Genomic DNA, 10,687 nt, shown 5'->3' with positions numbered 1-10,687 from the left:
GGAAGCAAAAGCAAAAGAGTGTGATCAAAATGAGGGAAGGAAAATCATCATTCTTTCTAAAGAGAGAGTTAAAAAAGTGTTTAATGATGACAAAGGAAGCAATTGTGCTCATGTACAAGGAAATTTTTTTGAACACTAACTACCTTGATCAAAATTTGTATGCTTTTGTTGTGTCTTTATTGTAGGAGTTTCATGACCTATTTCCGGAAGAAATACCAAGTGGGCTGTCACCTATTTGTGGCATGAAACAACAAATAGACTTTGTTCCCAGAGCCGTCATTCCAAACCGACCATCTTATCGAAGCAACCTTGAAGAAACTAATGAATTACAAATGAAAGTATCTAAGTTGATGAAAAAAGGCTACGTGAGGGAAAGCCTTAGCCTATGTGCCATATCGGTTCTACTTGTGCTAAAGAAGGGTGGAACTTAGCGCACATGTGTGGATTATCGAACGGTAAACAAAATTACAGTTAAGTACCGTCACCCTATTCCTCTCTTAGATGACAAGTTAGATGAGCTTAGCAGTTCTAACCTCTTTTCCAAGATTGATCTAGAGTGGTTACCACCAAATACGAATGCGGGAAGATGATGAGTGGAAAACATCATTCAAAACGAAGCAAGGCCTTTATGAGTGGTTGGTTATGCCTTTTGGCTTAACTAATGCACCAAGCACATTTACGAGGTTAATGAATCATGTTCTTAGGCCATTCTTGGGTAAGTTTTGTGTGGTTTACTTTGATCACATTCTAATCTATAGTAGAACCATGGACGAACATGTTCAATATTTGAGGTCAGTTTTACTTGTTTTGAGGAAGGAAGAATTCTAATTTCTTTTGGGGGAAGAGCAAGAGAAGTTATTTAATAGCATTAAAGATTGTTTAATTCATGCCCCTTTATTTTCTCTACCTGATTTTAATTTAACTTTTGAAATTGAGTGTGATGCTTCAGGTGTAGGAATTGGACCAGTCTTGTCTCAAGGTGGATGTCATATAGCCTATTTTAGCGAGAAATTAAGTAGAGATACGCTTAACAATCCTACCTATGACAAGGAGATGTGTGCTCTTGTAAGGGTAATAGAAACATGGCAATACTACCTTTGGCCTAAGGAGTTCATCATTCACATCGATCATGAGGCATTGAAACATATTCAGGGTATCATAAACTCAACAAAAGGCATGCTAAATGGGTAGAGTTTCTTGAAACTTTTCCATATGTTATCAAGTACAAGAAAGGTAAGGAGAATATAGTTGCCGATGCATTGTCATAGAGGTGTTCTTTTAAACACTTTGGAATCTAAGTTGTTGGGTTTTACTTTTATTAAAGACTTATATGTTTTTTACTCTGATTTTGGAGAAATTTACAAAGCTTGTAAGAAAGGGACAATTGATAAATAGTTTAAGCATGATGGTTTTCTATTCAAGGAATGGAGACTATACATCCCTCAAGGTTCCATGCGAGAATTGCTCACTAAGGAAGCCCATGGAGGTAGGGGTGTATTCGGTTCAGTTCGATTTTTTACTACAAATCGAACCAGACCGTAATAAACGGTTTTTTAAAATTTAAACCGAAACCAAAACCAAAATATGTGAAACTGATTTTTTCGATTCGGTTTGGTAATGCAGTTTTTCATAAACTGAAAGATTTAGGGTTTTTTTTGTATTTACTTTAATTGGGCATTTGGGCTTACCACTTATGGGTAAGGGTAAGTGGGTAACAGACTGAACTGACCCAAATTATTTATTTGGTTCAATATGGAACAAATGGGTTCCATATAGAAAACCCGAACTGAACCGAATTAAAAAATTTGAATGTTTAAACTAACTCGAAACAGAACCGTATAAGGTCAATCCAAACCGTTTTACTCAGTTTTTCGGTTTTCTCAGTTTCGTTGCTCAGCCCTAAATGGAGGAGGACTAATGGGACATTTTGGGATAACGAAGACTTTGGCTATACTTTAAGAACACCTATATTGGCCCAAAATGAAATGAGATGTTGAAAATTTATGTGAGCATTGCGTTACTTGCAGGAAGGCCAAATCTAAAGTCATACCACATGGACTTTCACACCACTACCCATACCGAAAGCACCATGGATGGATATTTCAATGGATTTTTTTGCTAGGGCTTCTACGCACAAAGAAAAACAAAGACTCCATCTTTGTAGTTGTTGATAGATTTTCCAAAATGGCTCATTTCATTCCTTGTAACAAAACTAATGATGCCTCACATATTATTACTTTGTTTTTCAGGGAAATTTTAAGGCTACATGGCATACCCAGAAATATTACGTCTGATCGAGATGTGAAGTTCTTAAGCCACTTTTGGAGATCCCTATGGAGTAAGATTGGTACTAACCTACTACTGTCCACCACTTTTCACCCTCAAATGGATGGCCAAACTAAAGCGGTGATTCAGACACGTGTTTTTATAGCATATAGTTTTTATAAAAATATATATAGTATATAGTTTTTAGAAAACAAATATAGAATATAGTTTTAAAAAAAAATAGATATATAATATAGTTTTGAATATATATATATATATAAATAAAGTATACGGGTTTTGAAAATCTATGTAAATATTATATATGATATGAATATAGACATTTATATATATATATATATATATATATATATATATATATATATAGTTTTATACGTTTTTTCATTATTATTATTATCATTACTATTTTTCATTTTATTTATATTATGTGTTCAAATTGCAGGTATGGGGTCCAAAATTAAGATCGAAGTGGTCCAAGTTCAAATTCCAGGATGAAAGTAATAGGTCAATGGTCCAGTAAGTGTCCAGGCCCAACCAGGCTCACAAGCCTGACCCAGTAATGCAAGCCCGGTTAGGAGAGTCCAGTTGAGAGATTCAAACATTGGTCAAACTCGAGTTAGAGCAAGCCCAACAGATCAGGACCCGAGAGAAACCCCAAAACCCATCAGGGTTTTTATTGGTTATATCCAACGCCGCCAAGTAATATGAGCCGTAGGATCTGTTGCCATTCTAATGACCCAAATCATGAACCATAGTTAACATTTTCAAACCCTAGTCACTGCCGCCGCTAAAAAGATCCACCATTGGATCTGGAAAGAATCGACGGCCCAGATGCAGTGATCCTTAGGGTTTTAACCTAAAGGATATCATCCGTTGTCGTCTGAAGAGGCCAACCATTGGATCCGATCAACGATCCAACGACCCAGCTACACTAAGGATATCGACCGTTCAGATCCCATACGTAAAATGCACGCGCGCCCCTCTAAATCTTCAACGCACATGCCAGCGCCACAATCGTCTCAGTTGTACCTGCAAAACAAAATAACAACAAGGATGATGGGAGAGAAGATTCTCTCAGCCACGTATGGATGCCAGCAACACAAGGAAAAACATAGAGAAAACCCTCACATATAGGGTGGATTTTTAACAAAAAAAAGAGGGGGGCCAGGGGCGATGGAGAGCATCAGTAACCAAAAGAAAAAGGAAAAAACAACCATTAGCCATAGAAAGAGAAAGAAAATACTCCCTTGTTTTAGGAACAAACCATCAACCAAAAAATAGCCCAGAAAAATAAAAAACTTACCTTTTCGGTCCAAAAGTTCTCACTGCCGTCGCTAGGAACCAGAACCCTCTTGAGGTCGAAGGTAACGCATTTGTCCCTTATTTTTTGTCGTTTATTTTGAAGGTCACAGGGTTATTTGGTAGAGATTTAAACCTTAGGGTTGTCGAGTTTTCAAAGAAAAAGAGGTTGCTTTAAAAGGGGGTTTGGTTCAGAGGATTATGGACGATTTTTCAAAGGAAAAACTTTGGGTTTTGATTTTTTAAGTGGGTTTTTGGTCGGGTGGTTGTAGGTTAAGTTTTAGGGCTCATTGGCTCCTCGTCGGATTCTCGGGGTACAGTGTTGGCCTTGGTGGCCGCTCGAGTTGCAGGGAACCTAAGGGTTGGGTGCGGAAAAAAAGGAGTAGAATGGAGATTGAGAAGAAAATGACTGGGAATTTGGGTTAGATAATAAAAATGAATTAGGGTTAGATTAATACCCATTTTAACCTATTTATGAGGATACCAGAACGACACCATTTGGGAGATCTAGGGCATGTATTTCACACATGGGTTATTTGTTGTATGGGCATTCTAGTTTTCCATTTTAATTCATTTTAGTCCCTAAATCAAAATTTTCATGTATTTAATATTGTCTCCATATTGTATGCACATTTAATTTTAGTCCCAAATATCACTTTCTTTAATTTCTGTTGTTTTAGACATTTAACCTCTAATTTTTTGAATGTTTCATTTTAGTCTTGCATGTGTTTAGAGTTTATTATAATTTCAACTCTTTGTGATAATAATATTTTTATTTCAGTATCAGTGTCTAGTATGGTATAATGTGTGTATTTCCGCCCCGATTATTATTATGTTTGTTGTTATAATGCCAAAGTTTCTGTTCATTATTATTTAGTCTTTATTTTAATAAGTATGCTTAATTTTTAAAATTTGTATTTTGGGGTACTATATTTCTATTTTTTGTATTTGAGTCATTTTTATATATTATATGTTAATATGCGTTTAGTTTATATATTATAGTGTAAAAAATATATGTATAAAAGTTTTGCATGAAATTGTCACTTTGCATGATAATTTTTCATATGTTCTTTAATATTTAGATGATCATATAATACTTGTTAATTAATTCATGCATGTTATCCTCACTAGCATAACTAGACTCATATCAAATAATTGGATTAAGGGTAATACTCTTTCATTTTAAAATCATTATGAGGTGTTTGTCTTAACTTATTAGAGAGCCACTTCCGATGATTTTAAACTAAAAGTGTATCCCAACAATGGGACCTAAAAAAATGATTCCAAACCTAAAAATTGGGAATGAAAGAATAAGAAATATTCGTTCATTTAAATTATTTGAGAAAGATTGTTACAATTTATCTAAGTTTGATCTCGATGTTTTTAAATAATTGAATATTCTTCTTTCTAAAAAGGATTGACAATTTTTAATTTAGTTTGCTTTTTAAATTTGAATATTACAATGGAACTGCAATATTTCTTTATTTCGATTGGAGTAAGTATTGATTGCCTCAAGGTATGAGGGGTCGTTTCTTCTCGATAGGAAATAATTAAATATTATTAGGTTTCATTTTAAAATTCATAAAGTGTTATTTTATTGGATCATAGTCTAAATTAAATTTGAACTTTTGAATTTCAATGCAAAGATAATTAATTAATCGTTTTAGGTACTGATTTAAGGTGTTGTGGGGTGCTAATCCTTTCTCACGTGTAACTGACTCATGAACTTGAATTTTGGTAACACAGACCTCAAATTTGTCATTTTAATTAAAAATAATGTGTGGTTTAAGATCACACCCTAATTAAAGATTGGTGGTGACTCCTCGAACCGTACATTTTTCTATTTTAAAGGAAATCCAAATTTTTCGAAACGATAGATTTTTTTTAAAATCACATTCTCTTTTAATAAAAAAATTAACTAAAAGAGATAATTAAAAGATGTGTGGTTTTAAAATCCTATTTTAAAAGAAAAAATCATTTCAACAGTTTGGCGACTCCGCTGGGGAGTTTTTTTAAAGAGTCAGGCCGATATTCGATTAATTATTTGTCTTTGGAAATAAAAATTACAAGTTCATTTTAATTTGGTTTTGATCCCTTGTTTTGTTTTAAATAAATTTTTGTTTACATTTTGATTTTCATTTTGATTAACCACTAAATAGTTGTACTGACTTTTTGTTAATGTTTTCAGATTAATTGTATGTTTTAAAGGAATTTGATATTTAAGATTTGTGTGATTGTGTGTTTTTCGCTTTTCCTCACACACTGCACAGTTGCATTATCATAACATGAGCTAAAACCCCGCTCTGTCCAATTTAAGTAGGAGTGAGAAACTATTCCATCATGTGGTTTTCACCTCCGCATGGGATAGTGAATCGCTCCTGGAGCTCACACCTTATGGTCTTCATGATGGTATTCACCTCTGCACGGACATAAGGAGTTGTGTTCCCTCAAATTGAAGTCGATCCCAAAAGCCTATAATGGGCCAGGATTGAGGGTCTGTCAGCCCAAGGGGGCATCGACAAGGAAATTAGAGAACATGTTACTCTAGAGCCGAGTCCAACATATATTGAACCTAGAACCAGAACCAGATCCTAGTTAGAGCCTAACCCGAACCTTACGAGTCCAATGAGGAGGGTACATAAGGAAAAGCTTTTTGATTCATTTAATTTTACTTTCCGAATAAATGTACATGAACTAAAGATCTTGTGGTTAGATTTATTTTTCTCGAATAAGCATGCGAACTAGATAACATGAGGTTAGGTTTTTTGTATTCAAACAAAACATGGGGTAGATATCATGTTTGGGTAGGATCTGATAAAGCATGATTGGGTAGTCAGCTTGTGAGGGTAGGATTCATTAACAAATTATTATCCCTGATTAATTTCTTCATGTTTACTAACTGATTTTCATTTGTCTTTTCTTTATTTCATTTATGCATTGCACTATCCATTCCATTGTGTTGATTCATGATCGATGTCCATATAAAAGACTAGTAATATGGAACGAAAGGTTCAAAAAGAGGTTGAAGACAATGCAGATGTGCTGAGATGGTCTGAACAGTCCCAGCTAACCAATGGAGATAGTTTGATGGCAAGATACATGTTAGATTTGGTTAGTTACACCCATATCAATGCATGTCAAAACGATCTGAATGAGCTAAAATAAATTTGGGAAAGATGGGAATCAGTTGATAAGTAATTGTTTTATTAGTTATACAACGATATCTCTTATCTTTTGGATGTTCCAATTGACCAAAACCTGTTTAGAACCCTCACGCAATTCTAGAATTCCGCTAATAGCTGCTTTATGTTTGGAAGAGTGGATTTGACACCTACTATAGAGGAGTATCGAGCTTCGATCCATTGTTCGATGTCCCAAATGGATATAATATCCAAATTGCCAAACACTCATTATTTCAAGAAGAAATTGCTCTTGATGACTGGAATGAGTGAAGAATGGGTTGTTAGAAATTGTTATAGTATGCAAAAGACCAATGATATGATGATTGTAATAATCTATTTATTTACCGATTTGTTTTGAATAAAGGCATTGTCAATATTATTTTCAGTTATATGTATGTGTTTATCATAAACTGAAAGATAATAAAGTCCATATAATAACATTATTAAAAGATCCATAGTCAAGTATTATTATGTGCATGGATAATAATAATACGCTTAAGACTAACATGTTATTAATTGATGACAAGGAGTTGTCATTGACATAGAGATAAGACCAACATATATTGTTGTATGTTTTGATAATGTTAAACATGCTCCGTAACTGGTTGCACTATAAAGACTGTTATTGAATATATCTTGATATATGTAGTGGGGTGTATATGGTTAAGATAAGATTTGTCCTGCCTACATAATATGAAATATATCATAGGCCACTTGATTGAGTGAGACTAGAAATGCATGGCCATGCTCAAATAAGTTGATATATGATATCGCTAATTATTCGTTAATTATAATGTACTCTAGATATCAAGAAATAATAGATGATCTATACAAGTGTGACTATTCTAAGACTTGTGCCTATTCTAGATATAAAGGACAAAATGATGTAATACATAGAAAAGTTAATCACGAAGATGATATGTCGAATCATAATTTCTTGTAACATTGGTGACAATGATATATTGCTAGATGTCACTCATTGTATGTAATATTAGAATTGTTCTAATAATTACTACTAACGTTCCAAGAACCTACAAGGTCACACCCTAAGATTGAAATGAGCAAAGATGTATAATTTGTTGTATGTTACTAAAATATATCTATAGAGTTATGATATGTATATTTGATATACTTATGATTTTAATCATCCCGTATATAGTAAATAAGCATTAAAAGAATTTATTTTAGATTACAACTCTTTTAATTGATATATAATTTGAAATAATTAAATAAGTTTTTAAATAAACATTAAAGATTGTAATTTAGATTTATAAGTCTTTAATGTATATTTAATTTGATTTAATTGAATAATATTTTAATTATTAATTTGAAATAACTTTAAAAACCCTAAGATGTTAGGGTAATTGATATATTTAAAGGAGGTAAGGTCTAGTAGCCGTTTTTTACTTCAGCTGTTTTTCTTAAAACCGTTTTTGGGGAAAGAAAATTTTTCTTTCAATTGGGTGAACTAAGTAAAGGCTGAGACGTGTTTTCGTGGAGGCTTACGTTTTGAACCGTTCATGATCACCACTTCCCTCTACTGTCTTTGTTGTTTTTCAAGGAACCCATTGTAAGTATTCACATCATTTTCTCCCGATTTCGGTTTTACGTAGTTGGATCGCTGGTGAGACCATCGAGTTTTGTTTCCGTTGTGCCGTGGGGTACGCCGACGGTCCCAACAGTTGTATCAGAGCCTCTTGTACTATCCGAATTCAGGTTATATTCTTGGTTGATGCGATATGTATGAGATACATGTTCTAGTTTTATTGTTTTTGGGAAATATGCATGATATCATTGTTCAAATCGATAACCGCAATGATTAATATGTTAATTTGTTAATCTGTTTCTCAATCGATTTATTACTGCAAGGATTTTATGAAATCCATATGTCAATCGTTGACATGATGATCTGTGGGAGTGCGATTGTAGATCGCGTTTGGTAGTGGAACAATGGTTGTTCCGATGCAAAAAACCTTCGGGATTGAAAATTCCAAAAGCACGATTATGTTGATAAGTGTTATCAAATAGTGAGTTTTTCTATAGAAACGGAAGGCCCATATTAATATTTTAGACAAAGGCGTAACAATTTATATATATATATATATGATATGTTTGTTTTGCACGATGTTTGACATGCATGGTTATAGCACTTGTTCAATTTACAATGGTTTAATTTGAAATACGGTATGCGAGTCGTGCCTTTCTAAATCTCCGTTGTATTTCTCTTCTTTTCTTACTCCCTCATATGTAAAACTAGTTTCTTTTAAAATTGTAATCCTATTAAGATTCACAAGGAACAAAAGAATGGAGAGAAGATACATAGAGAGTAGTCTTAGGCTTTAGGATTTTTTAGTTCTCCCATTGGATTGGGATGGGCCACCTTAGACATTGTTTTGGGTTATAACCATTGTATCTTATTTATTGCTATATCTGTTATGCATGCAATGCATCAAATGATAAAATAAGAATGCATATTGATGAGATCAATAAGGGCCTAAAATTAAAATGAGCAATGATGAGATAATTACTCAAATCCATTTTTATAATCTAAGTTAACTTAACCGTCCAATATTTACCATCATTAAGGCTTCGATCGATATTGTGTGGGCTTTGCCAAAGCATTGACACATAAATCTATCTTGGTTAAACGTGAAGAATAAGCAAGTGATATTCACCAGTTGAGATATTGGTAATAACTTAGCTAGGTTATTCTAATAGGATTAGAAACCTAGAGGTTAAATAATTGGATAAGTCATGAGATGACTTGAACAACAATTATTCACCAAAAGGAGGAGTTACGTGAGATGTAACTAGTAAAATGTTACTTACCTAAATAATCACTATCCTAAAAGAAAAGCCAAAGTTGATTTAGGAAATTGATGTATTATGGAACCTCACCCACTACAAAAATTTTCGTTGAATTTTTCTGAAATTAAAATAGATAGGGTTTTTAATTTTGAATAAAATAGTGGGAGTAATTTGTAAATAAAGACCTATTTATAAATTTTAATTCGGTAAATTTACTTTAATATTTCCATTATTGTAGATTTAATGGCAAACAACACTTTATCACTGCGATCACTCCTTAAGAAGGATAAACTTAACGGCATAAATTTCCTTGACTGGTTTTGTAATTTGAGAATTGTTCTCAAATAGGAAAGGAAAGAATATATCATTGAAGAACCTGTTCCTGATGAACCAACATCTAATTCTTCAAGAGTTGAAAAATACAAATTCAAGAAACATATGAATGATATGTTAGATGTTGGATGTCTAATGCTTGCCACCATGACTCCTAAGCTTCAGAAGCAACATGAGGACATGGTTGCATATGAGATGATACAAAATCTCAAAGAAATATATGAAGGGCAAGCACGTCAAGAGAGATATTGGACCTTTAAAGCTCTTTTTCAATGCAAAATGGCAGAGGGAACTCCTGAAGGAGCTCATGTCATCAAGATGATGGGCTACTTCCAAACGTTGGAAAAGTTGGGATTTCATCTCAAAGATAAATTGTCTACCGATGTTATCCTACAATCATTTCCAGATAGCTTTAGCCAATTTGTCCTTAATTTCAACATGAATAAAATTAACAAGACTTTGCCACAGTTACTTGGCATATTACGAACTGCTGAAAGTAACATGAAAAAGGTTGGACCTAAGCCCATTCTGATGGTCCACAAGGACAAAGGAAAGGGAAAGAAAAAGGTAGTGACAAAGTCTAAGGGCAATGGTAAGGCCAAACCAGAAAGGAAAAATGCATTGAAACCCAAAGGTGAGTTAGCAAGGAAGGAAAATGTTTCCATTGCGAGAAGACCGGACACTGAAAGAGAAATTGTCCTATTTACCTTGAAGATGTTAATAAGGCAACAGCAAATGGAACTTTTATTTCAGGTATTTATGTTATTGATGTTAATTTGTTA

Source organism: Hibiscus syriacus, unplaced genomic scaffold (assembly GCF_006381635.1).
Source record: "Hibiscus syriacus cultivar Baekdansim isolate YM2019G1 unplaced genomic scaffold, ASM638163v2 tig00011662_pilon, whole genome shotgun sequence".
Classification (NCBI taxonomy): Eukaryota; Viridiplantae; Streptophyta; class Magnoliopsida; order Malvales; family Malvaceae; genus Hibiscus; species Hibiscus syriacus.
Note: the sequence above shows the minus strand (reverse complement) of the source record.